Here is a 10,576-nt window from a genome sequence, read left to right as displayed (position 1 = left end):
ACTTAGCAATAAAAAGGAACAAATTACTGACACATGCATTGACATGCACAGATCTCAGAAATATATGTTGTGTGAAGGAAACCTCACTCAAAAGACTATCTTATATATGATTCTTTTTATATGAAACTCTGGAAAAGACAAATAAGATCAGTGGTTGTCTGGGGCTGGTGCTGGGATGGGAATCAACTAGGAAGGATCAAAGCAAACATGCTGTGGTGAAAAGTTCTATATCTCAGTTGTGGTGGTGGTTACATGAGTATATACATTTGTCAAAACTTAAAGAACTGTACACTTAAAATGGATACATTTCATTGCATTTAATGTATTCCTCTATAAAGTTAATTTTAAAAATGATGGCTAATGCAATCATCAGTTCTTTTTTTTTTTTTTTTTTTTCGTTACGCGGGCCTCTCACTGTTGTGGCCTCTCCCGTTGCGGGGCACAGGCTCCGGACGCGCAGGCTCAGCGGCCATGGCTCACGGGCCCAGCCGCTCCGCGGCATGTGGGATCCTCCCGGACCAGGGCACGAACCCGTGTCCTCTGCATTGGCAGGCAGACAATCATCAGTTCTTTAAAGTGCTTTATTTTCCCTCTACCTACTTCCCTTTCATCATCATTGATGTCATATGTTCCAAAATTCAGTTATAGCACAGGTATACTATTTTCAAAAAAAGAAACATAGCTTATAAGATTTAAAGTTTTGTTAATTTAATTTTTGAATTGGTGATACATTTCCATGGTTCAAAAATAGAAAAATATACAAACAAGTATCTAGGGATACTCTTGCGTGGATTCCTGTTCCCCATTGCAAAGTTGCTCAATGCCAATATGTAACCCCTGTTAACTCCTTCGCTATTTCTTTAGAGTTTCTTTATGCATATACATGAAATTAGATCGCAGTATGTTATTTCCTCCTTTTTTATTTTTTACACAAAAGTTGTTACACTATAATACTTGTCAGCACATTGTTTTTTTCCTTAACAATCAGTCTTGTAGATCTTTCCATATTTGTATATAAAGAATATTTTTTTCAATTTTTTAATTGTGGTAAAACACACATAACATGAAATGTACCATCTTAACATTTTTAACTGTACAATTCAGTGTTATTAAATACATAAATAGTGTTGTACAACCATCACCATCATCTACCTTCAGATCCATTTACAACTTGTAAACCAGAAACTCTGTGCCTGTTAAACCAAGCTTCAAGTTCCCTCTTCCCCATCCCCTCAAAACCACCATTCCACTTTTTGTCTCTATAACTTTGACTATTTTAAGTACCTCAACAAAGTGGAATCATACAATTTTTGGTTTTTTTATGAGTAGCTTATTTCACTTAGCATCATGTGCCCAAAGGTCATCCACGTTGTAGCATGTGTCAGAATGTCCTTCCTTTTTAAGGCTAATAATATTCCATTATATGTATATAACACACTTTGCTTATGCATTCATCCATCAGTGGACACTTGGGTTGCTTCCACATTTTAGCTATTATGTATACTGCTGCTATGAACAGAGGTATGCAAATATCTCTTTGAGACCTTGCTTTCATTTCTATTGGGTATTCACCTGGAAGTGGAATTGCTGAATCAAATGGTAATTCTACTTTTAACTTTTTGGGGAACCACCATATTGTTCTCTACAGCAGCTGTACCATTTTACATTCCCACCAACAGTGCACAGTTTCAGTTTCTCCACATCCTTGTCAGTACTTGCTGTTTTCTGTATTAGAAATGTTTTAAAAATTATATACTAGCCGTCCTAATGTGAGGTGTGTGGTGAGGTGGTGTCTCATTGTAGCTTTGATCTGCATTTCTCTAATGATTAGTGATGTTGAGCATCATTTCATGTGCTTCTTGGCCATTTATTCATCTTCTTTGGAGAAATGTCTATTCAAGTCCTTTGTCCATTTTTGAATAGGGTAGTTCGTTTTTTTTTTGGTTTGTTTGATTTTTAGGAATTCTTTATATGTTCTGGATATTAACACTTTATCAGATACATGATTTGCAAATATTTTCTTCCATTCTGTGGGTTGCCATTATACTCTGTTGATAGTGTCTTTTGATCCACAAAATTTAAAAATTTTCATGAAGTCCCATTTATCCACTTTTTCTTATGAACTGTGCCTTTGGTGTCACATCCAAGAAATCATTGCCAAGTCCAATGTCATGAAGTTTTGTCTCAATTTCTTCTAAGAGTTTCAGGTCTGACATTAAGGTCATGGATTCATTTTGAGTGACTTTTTGTATATGGTATTAGGGAAGAATCCAATTTTGTTCTTTTGCATGTGGATATACAGCTTTCCTAGCATCATTTGTTGAAAAGCCCTTGAATGGTTTTTGCACTTTTGTCAAAAATCATTGATTTTATATGCAAGTGTTTATTTTTGGATTCTCTGTTCCATTCCATTATCTATATGTCTGTCTTTATGCCAGTACCACACTGTTTTGATTACTGTAACTTTGTAGTAAGATTTGAAATCAGAAGTGTGAGTCCTCCAGCTTTGTTCTTCTTTTTCAAGATTGTTTTTAGCTATTTGGGGTCTCTTGAAAATCCATGTGAATTTTAGGATGGGTTTTTCTATTTTTGCAAAAAATGTCATTGGAATTTTGATAGGGGTTGCGTTAAATATGTAGATCGCTTTTGGTAGTATTGACATGGTAACACTGTGAAATCTTCCAGTCCGTGAACTCAGAATGAGTTCCAATATTTACATCTTCTTTACTTTTTTCATCAGTATTTTGTAGTTTTCACTGTACAAGTCTTTCACCTCCTTGGTTAATTAAGTTAATCCCTAAGTATTTTATTCACTTTGTCACTATTATAAGTGGAATTGTTTTCTTAATTTCCTTTTCAGATAGTTCATTGTTAGTGTATAGAAATGCAACTGATTTTTATGTGTTGACTTTGAATCCTGCTACTTTGCTAAATTTGTTTATTAGTTCTAACAGTTTGTGTGTGTGTGTGTGTGTGATCTTATGGTTTCCTATATGTAAGATCATATCATACATGAACAGAGATAATTTTCCTTTTACCTTTCCAATTTTGATGCCTTTTATTTCTTTTTTCTAGCCTAATTTCTCCAGCTAGGACCTCCAGCACTATGTTGAGTAGAAGTGGTGAAATTCTTGTTCCTTGCCTTGTTCCTGATCTTAGATGGAAAGTTTTCGTTCTTTCACCATTTAATATGATGTTTGCTGTGAATTTTTGGTATGTGACTTTTATTATGATGAGGTAGTTTCCTTCTATTTCGAGTTTGTTGAGTGTTTTATCATGAAAGGGTGTTGAATTTTGTCAAATGCTTTTTCTGTGTCCGGTGAGATTATTATGTGTTACTTTCCCCTTCATTCTGTTAATGTGGTGTATTATTGAACCATCCTTGCATTCCAGGAATAAATCCCACTTGGTCATGGTGTATAAGCATTTAATATGCTGCTGAATTCAGTTTGCTAGTATTTTGTTGAGGATTTTTGCATCAATGTTTATAAAGAATATTGGGCTGTAGTTTTCTTTTCTTCTTAAGTCTTTAACTGGCTTTGGTATCAGGGTAATTCTGGCCTCATAGAATGAAATGAGGAGTGCTCCCTCCTCTTCAATTTTTTTTCAAAAGTTTGACAAGAATTGGTAATAGCTCTTCTTTAAATGTTGGTATAATTCACTGGTGAAGCTATTACACCTAGGGCCTTTCTTTTTGGGAGATTTTTAATTGCTAATTCAATCTCCTTACTAGTTATAGGTCTATTCACATTTTCTATTTTTTTGTGTGTGATTTAGTCTTGGTAACTTTTGTGTTTCTAGGAATTTGTTTGTTTCATCTAAGTTATCCAATTTGTTGGCACATGATTGCTCATAGTACTCTCTTATAAATAATCCTCTTTATTTCTGTAGCTTTGTAGTAATGTCTCTACTTTCATTTCTGATTTAGTAATTTAATTCTTCTCTCTTTTTTCCTTCATCTCTCTGACTAAATGTTTTTAAATATTACTGACCTTTTTGAAGTACCAACTTTTTTTTTTTTTTTTTTTTTGTGGTACGCGGGCCTCTCACTGTTGTGGCCTCTCCCATTGTGGAGCACAGGCTCCAGATGCACAGGCTCAGCGGCCATGGCTCATGGGCCCAGCCGCTCCGCGGCACGTGGGATCTTCCCGGACCGGGGCACGAACCTGTGTCCCCTGCATCGGCAGGCAGACTCTCAACCACTGCACCACCAGGGAAGCCCCCAACTTTTTTTTTTCATTGATTTTCTCTATTGTTTTTCTACTCTCTATTTCATTTATCTCTAATCTTTATTTCCTTCCTTCTGGTAGATTTGGGTTTAATTCTTCTTTTTCTAATTCCTTAAATTGTAAAGTTAAGTTGTTGATTTGAGATCTTTCTTGATTTTTAATGCAAGCTATAAATTTCCCCCTTAGTACCACTTTCATTGTTTCCCATAGTTTTGGTATGTTTTGTTTTCATTTTTATTAGTCTCTAAGTATTTTCTAATTTCTCTTGTGATTTCTTCTTTAATCCATTGGTTGTTTTAGAGTATGTTGTTTAATTTCCATAATTTTTGAATTTTCTACTTTCCTTCTGTTATTGATTTTTAACTTCATCCTATTGTGGTGGAAGAAAATACTTTGTGTAATCTATTTTTTAAAATCTTTTGAGACTTAATTTGTGGCCTCAAATATGGTCTGTCCTGGAAAAGACTTGAGAATGATGTGTATTGAGCAGAATGTGTATTCTGTTATTGGTGGATAGAGTGTTTTGTATAAGTCTGTTAGATCCAGTTGGTCTTTTGTGTTGTTTAAGTCCTCTATTTCTTTGCTTACCTTCTGTCTGGCTGTTCTATCCACTATTGTAAGTGCAGTATTGTTGTCTCCAACTATTCCTGTGGAACAATTTGTCAACCTTTAAAACAAAAAGGCAAGCTTTTTAGCCAGTAGAATCAAGTTTATTCAGGAATAGCAGAGGGATTGCAACTGGGGACATGCAAACTATGGTGAACCATAGGCAACCAGAGAACAAAGAAGAGAAACCGAGGAAAGCGGGGAGTTGGGAGGGTTTTACTTTTTATTTTTAATTTTATTTTTCTGGGCACGCCACGTGGCATGTGGGGATCTTAGTTCCCTGATCAGGGATTGAACTTGTGCCCCCTGCAGTGGAAGGGTGGAGTCTTAACCACTGGACTGCCAGGGAAGTCCCCATGGGAGGGTTGTTTTGAACAAAAGTCCACTGCAGGAAAGTTCAGGGAGTGGTGGTTTCTCATTGGCAGAGTTGTTGCTGAGCAAGGAGAAAATCTTCCTTCTGATGTCGTAGTAAACTTCTTCCTGTCCAAGAGTGTAAAGTAAGCTGTGACAAATGGTATGTTCATGAGAGCTTCCCTTCAGGGCTTCCTGACTCCATTTAAAATAAGGTTTCCCTTTATTAATTTTCACATATCTGTTTCTCCTTTCAATTATCTCAGTTTTTGCTTCATATATTTTAAGGGTCTGTCACTAGGTGTGTAAATGTTTATAATTGTTATACCTTTTTACTGTATTGAAACCTTTGCTAATTTATAATGTCCTTTATCTATTGTAAACTTTTTTGATTTTAAGGCTATTTTGTCTGATATTAGAATAGCCACCCCTGCTCTCTTTTGGTTACTATTTGCATGGAATATACTCTTGCACCCTTTGAATTTCAACCTATTTGTGTCTTTGCATCAGAAATGTCTTATAGACAGTAGATAGTTGGATCATGTGTTTTAATCCATTCTTCAAATCTCTGTCTTTTGATTACAGAGTTTAACCCATTTACATGTAAAATAATTATAGATAAGGAGGGATTTACTTTTGTCATTTTTCTACCTGTTTTCCTCACACTTTTTCTTTTGTGTTTAGTCAGTTTTTTTGTAGTGAAATGTTTAATTCCTTTCTCATTTACTTTTGTGTATATTCTGTAGGGTTTTTTTGGTGTTTACCATGATTAAATTTAACATCCTAAATTTATAACACTCTAAGTTGAATTTATGCCTGCCTAACTTCAATAACATACAAAATTTCTGCTCCTTCACAGCTCCATCCCTTCACCTGTCAATTGTTGATGTCACAGAATTACCTCTTTATATTTACAGTGTGTGCCCCCAAACATAAACTAATAATTTTTTTAAATGCATTAGTTTCTTAAATTATGTGGAAAACAAGATTTTGAATTATAAACCAAACTTACAATAATACTAGCTTTTAAACTAGTGATTTTTTAAATTTAATTTTTATTTTATATTGGGGTATGATTGATTTACAATGTCATGGTAGTTTCAAGTGTACAGCAAAGTGATTTGGTTATACACATACATATATCCATTCTTTTCCAGAATCTTTCCCATATAGGTTATTACAAAATATTGAGTAGAGTTCCCTGTGCTGTATGGTAGGTCCTTGTTGATTATTTTATATATGGTAGTGTGTATACATTAATCCTTAACTCTTAATTTATCCCCCCCACCACCTTTCCCCTTTGGTAACCATAAGTTTGTTTTCAAAGTCTGTGATAGACTAGTGATTTTTTTCTTAATGTATTAATCTTGTCACTTATGTGGAAAACTGTGCACTTACAAATCAGTGTTACAGTAGCACTAGCTTTTATAATTGCAGATGTATTTAATTTTATCGAGATATTTATTTCTGCATATAGCTTAGAGTTAATGTCTAGTGTCCTTTCATTTAATCTTGCAAGACTCCCTTGAGCATTTCTTGCAGGGCAGATCTAGTGGAAACAGAACCCCTCAGCTTTTCTTTTTTTTTTTTTTTTTAATCTGGTAGTGTCTTAATTTCTCTCTCACTTTTGAAGGACAGTTTTGCCAGATATAGGATTCTTGGTTGACAGTGTTTTCTCTTAGCACTTTGAATACATTGACCCACTGCCTTCTGGCCTCCAAAGTTTCTGATGAGAAATCTGCTTATAATCTTATTGAGGATATGTATGTAATGATTTACTTCTCCCTTGTATGATTTCAACATTCTCTCTTTGTGTTTGGTTTTTGAAAGTTTGATTATATGTGTCTCAGCGTGGGTCTATTTAAGTACATCTTACTTGGAGTTTATTGAGCTTCTTGGATGTTTATATTCACGTCTTTCATAAAATGTATGAAGTTTGCAACCATAATTTCTTCAAATATTCTCTTTGCTCTTTTCTCTCTTCTCCTTCTGGGACTCCCACAATGTGTTTTTTGGCCTATTGTTGGTGTCCCACAGATCCTTTAGTTTCTGTTCATTTCTTCAATCTTTTTCTTTCTGTTCCTCAGACTTAATTTCCTTGTCCTATTTCTGTTTCCTAATTCTTTCTTCTGCCTGCTCAAATCTGCCTTCTAGTAAATTTTTTCATTTAGTTATTTACTCTTCAGGTCCAAAATTTCTTTTTCTTTTTAGGTTTTCTGTCTCTTTATTGATATTTCCATTTTGTTCATACATCATTTTCTTCACTTTCTCCATATCTCCCTTTAGTTCTTTGAGCATCTTTTAAAAAGTTATCTTAAAATCTGTCTAGTATATCTGCCATTAGTCCTTTTTAAGGGACAGTTTCTGTTGATTTATATTTTCCCCTTTAATGGGCCATCCTTTTCTGTTTCTTTGTATGCCTTGTGATTTTGTTGTTGTTGTTATTGAAAACTAGATATTTGAATCTAATAATGTGGTAACTCTGGGAATCATGTTCTCCTGCATGCCCAGGATTTGCTGGATTTTGGTAATTGTTTTTGTATATTTATTTATTTTGATTGTTGTAGGCTGTCTCTGTGCTGAGGGTCTGCCTGAGGTGTAAACTTAATGTCCTCTCAGGTCTTTATTTGAGACTTTCCTTCCGCATACCTGGTCACTTTCTAATTTTCCCAGTACATAAAGTGGTTGTTGAATGTCTTCGTCTTTAATGTCTGGCTCCCAGACATTAAGAAAGAGAAAGATGAAGGGGTGGTGGTGGAAAGGGTGCTGGCTCTTTAAATCTCCTAGAAGGCGGTGGGAGAGCTGGTGGGAGAGAGGTTCGCAACAATGGAGGGAGCTACAACAGTGGCTTCCTGCAATCTTTGTCTGCACCTCTGTGATCAGAAGCAGTGATCAGTGATCAGAACACAGATCCCAAATATTTGGGGGACAGGGTCCTTTTAGCCCATCATGGGTTGGGGATGGGTGGCTGGTTGCTCCTGTGCTAAGACCTGAAGTTGACCCAAATTAACCACAAGTCTTTCCTTGGAAGTGCAAGTCTTCAATAGACCCCAGAGTTCCAGAATAATTACATCAGACAGATCCTGCCAGTGTAATTGTTGTCTAAGTGGGGAGACAGATTCCTGGTTCTTCCTACTCCACCACCCTCCCTGAATCCTTTGGGCTTTTGTATCAACTCTCTGAGGTAGGAAGTATTCTACAGATGATGAAACTGAGCCTCAAAGTATTAACCACCCAAGCTGGTATTACATAGCTCATAATTGGTAGAGCTGGGAGTAGGCACTCAATTCTGGTTCCATTGCACATATGCTTGACTCTTACTTGGTTGTGTCTTAAGGTGAAGGGAGTGGAGTTCTGAAGAGGCTCCTCTCTTTATTCTACCAGGTTCAGGTCGAGGTCCTCCTTCCTTATCAGAGCCCTCAGCCCAAGGTGGAGAAGGATGAGCATTTCAAGACTGGTTTCTTGGGACTTCCCTGGTGGTCTGGTGGTTAAGAATCCGCCTTCCAATGCGGAGTTTGATCCCTTGACGGGGAACTAAGATCCCACATGCCATGGGGCATCTAAGCCCGCGTGCCACAACTGGAGAGCCCATGTGCTGCAACTCCTGAGCCTGCACCCTCTGAAGCCTGTGCGCCACAACTAGAGAGAAGCCCACGTGCCACAACAAAGAGTCTGTGCACTGCAACAAAAGATCCTGCGTGCTGCAACTAAGACTTGACGCAGCCAAAAATAAAATTAAATAAATAAATATTTAAAAAAAAAAGTGGTTTCTCTCCTGTGGCTCTCAAGGAAGCACTGCCGGGCAGTGTAAAAAGTCCTGTGAAATATTAAAAATATTGAAAATAAAAGTTTTAAAATATTGAAAATAAATTTCCCCAGGAGGCTAGAAAGCCTGTAATAGCTAATTGTTTTCCGTGCTTTAAAAAAAAAAAATTTAAATATGCTTAAAGCAAGGATTGAAGGAAATACATGCAGCCAATGCAATATATCTTCTGTATCTCTATTTCCTTAGTCATATCTATCTCCCTATATATATTTACCACAGTTTATTACTTATTACCTGCTTACTATGTGCTGAGCACTGTTAACCCCTTGACATTCATTCCTTTATTGTCCTCTTACAAGGAAGGCACAAGCTGCCTTTGCTTTGGGAATGGAAAGCAGCTACTATGGCAGCACCTAGGGTTATAGAAACTGGTTATCTAGAGAGCTAAGGCACTTTCTTGTAAGTTTGCTGCAACCCTTCGAAGGAAGAACAAGCATTTTAGGTCCCCTGCTTCTGCTTCCCCCTCCCCATCTTCTGCTTAGCCCTGAGAAGACAGGGGTTTTCCCTGTGTCCTAAGAGAGAAAGCACGCCATAGGTTTTGCATTCCCGGAGCCAATTATTTACATTGCTGCTTCAGATTCTAGGTAGAAACTGACTTTTGTTCAATCTAAAGATCCCAGGGGAAAAAAATTTAAAGAAAACATAAAAGTTGAGAAAGCTCTTTGGTTGAATGTATTTCTATGAACAAAATTTAATGAATTTTGGGAATTTCATCCTTGATTTGTATTTCCTTTCCAGTCATAATTTGTACTTTGTGCTCAAACATCCGCCACTGTGTTTTTCTCCTCACGGTTTCCTATAATTTTGCTTTCAGGAAATGACTCACCAAAACCTGAGGAATATAAGCAAGTTGAAACACATTTTCTGGATGAGAAAAATAATCTTTAATGGAGCCTGTAAGAATTGTTTCAGGAATTAACATGAGGAGTTCATAAATAAAGACATATCCTTTTATTTTTAAAGCAACAGTATTGGTAAAGATTCTTGGTTTCCCAACAATGTGTTTTTTGCATAGCAACTGAACTACCTGAAGGAGATAGGGATAAAGATCTCCACCCTGATGTACCCTCTGAAGACTGGGAGGTACAGCAGCTGTTTTTATTTTTCTAGGTTTCTGTGATATCTTTTTTTTTTAATTTTAAAAAATATTTATTTATTTTTGGCTGCGTTGGGTCTTCGTTGCTGTGTGCGGGCTTTCTCTAGTTGTGGCGAGCAGGGGCTACTCTTTGTTACGGAGCGTGGGCTTCTCATTGCGGTGGATTCTCTTGTTGTGGAGCATGGGGCCCGGGCTTCAGTAGTTGTGGCTCGCGGGCTCTAGAGCCCAGGCTCAGTAGTTGTGGCACACGGGCTTAGTTGCTCCGCAACATGTGGCATCTTCCCGGACCAGGGATCGAACCCGTGTCCCCTGCATTGGCAAGCGGATTCTTAACCACTGAGCCACCAGGGAAGTCCCTATGTTTCTGTGGTATCTTGATGACTAGAATGCAGTGATGGTGTTGGGGTAACTGATACCACGGCTGTCACCCTCATCTTTCAGCATAAATTCATCTGTGATCTCTTTTCT

The 10,576-nt window shown here is 36.9% G+C and overlaps 1 long non-coding RNA gene across 1 annotated transcript; it reads left to right on the top strand.

The window, feature by feature from the left end:
* Window positions 1–2,928: 2,928 nt before the first annotated feature.
* LOC113628546 (uncharacterized) lies at window positions 2,929–9,978 on the top strand. Its single transcript, XR_003436135.1, has 2 exons — window positions 2,929–3,213; window positions 9,827–9,978. It is a non-coding gene; the product is annotated as an uncharacterized LOC113628546 (long non-coding RNA).
* The last annotated feature ends 598 nt before the right edge of the window (window positions 9,979–10,576 follow it).

Source organism: Aethalodelphis obliquidens, unplaced genomic scaffold (genome assembly GCF_003676395.1).
Source record: "Aethalodelphis obliquidens isolate GAN/ISIS:26980383/991018 unplaced genomic scaffold, ASM367639v1 scaffold24, whole genome shotgun sequence".
Classification (NCBI taxonomy): Eukaryota; Metazoa; Chordata; class Mammalia; order Artiodactyla; family Delphinidae; genus Aethalodelphis; species Aethalodelphis obliquidens.
Note: the sequence above shows the minus strand (reverse complement) of the source record. Positions and strands in the feature narration are given on the sequence as shown.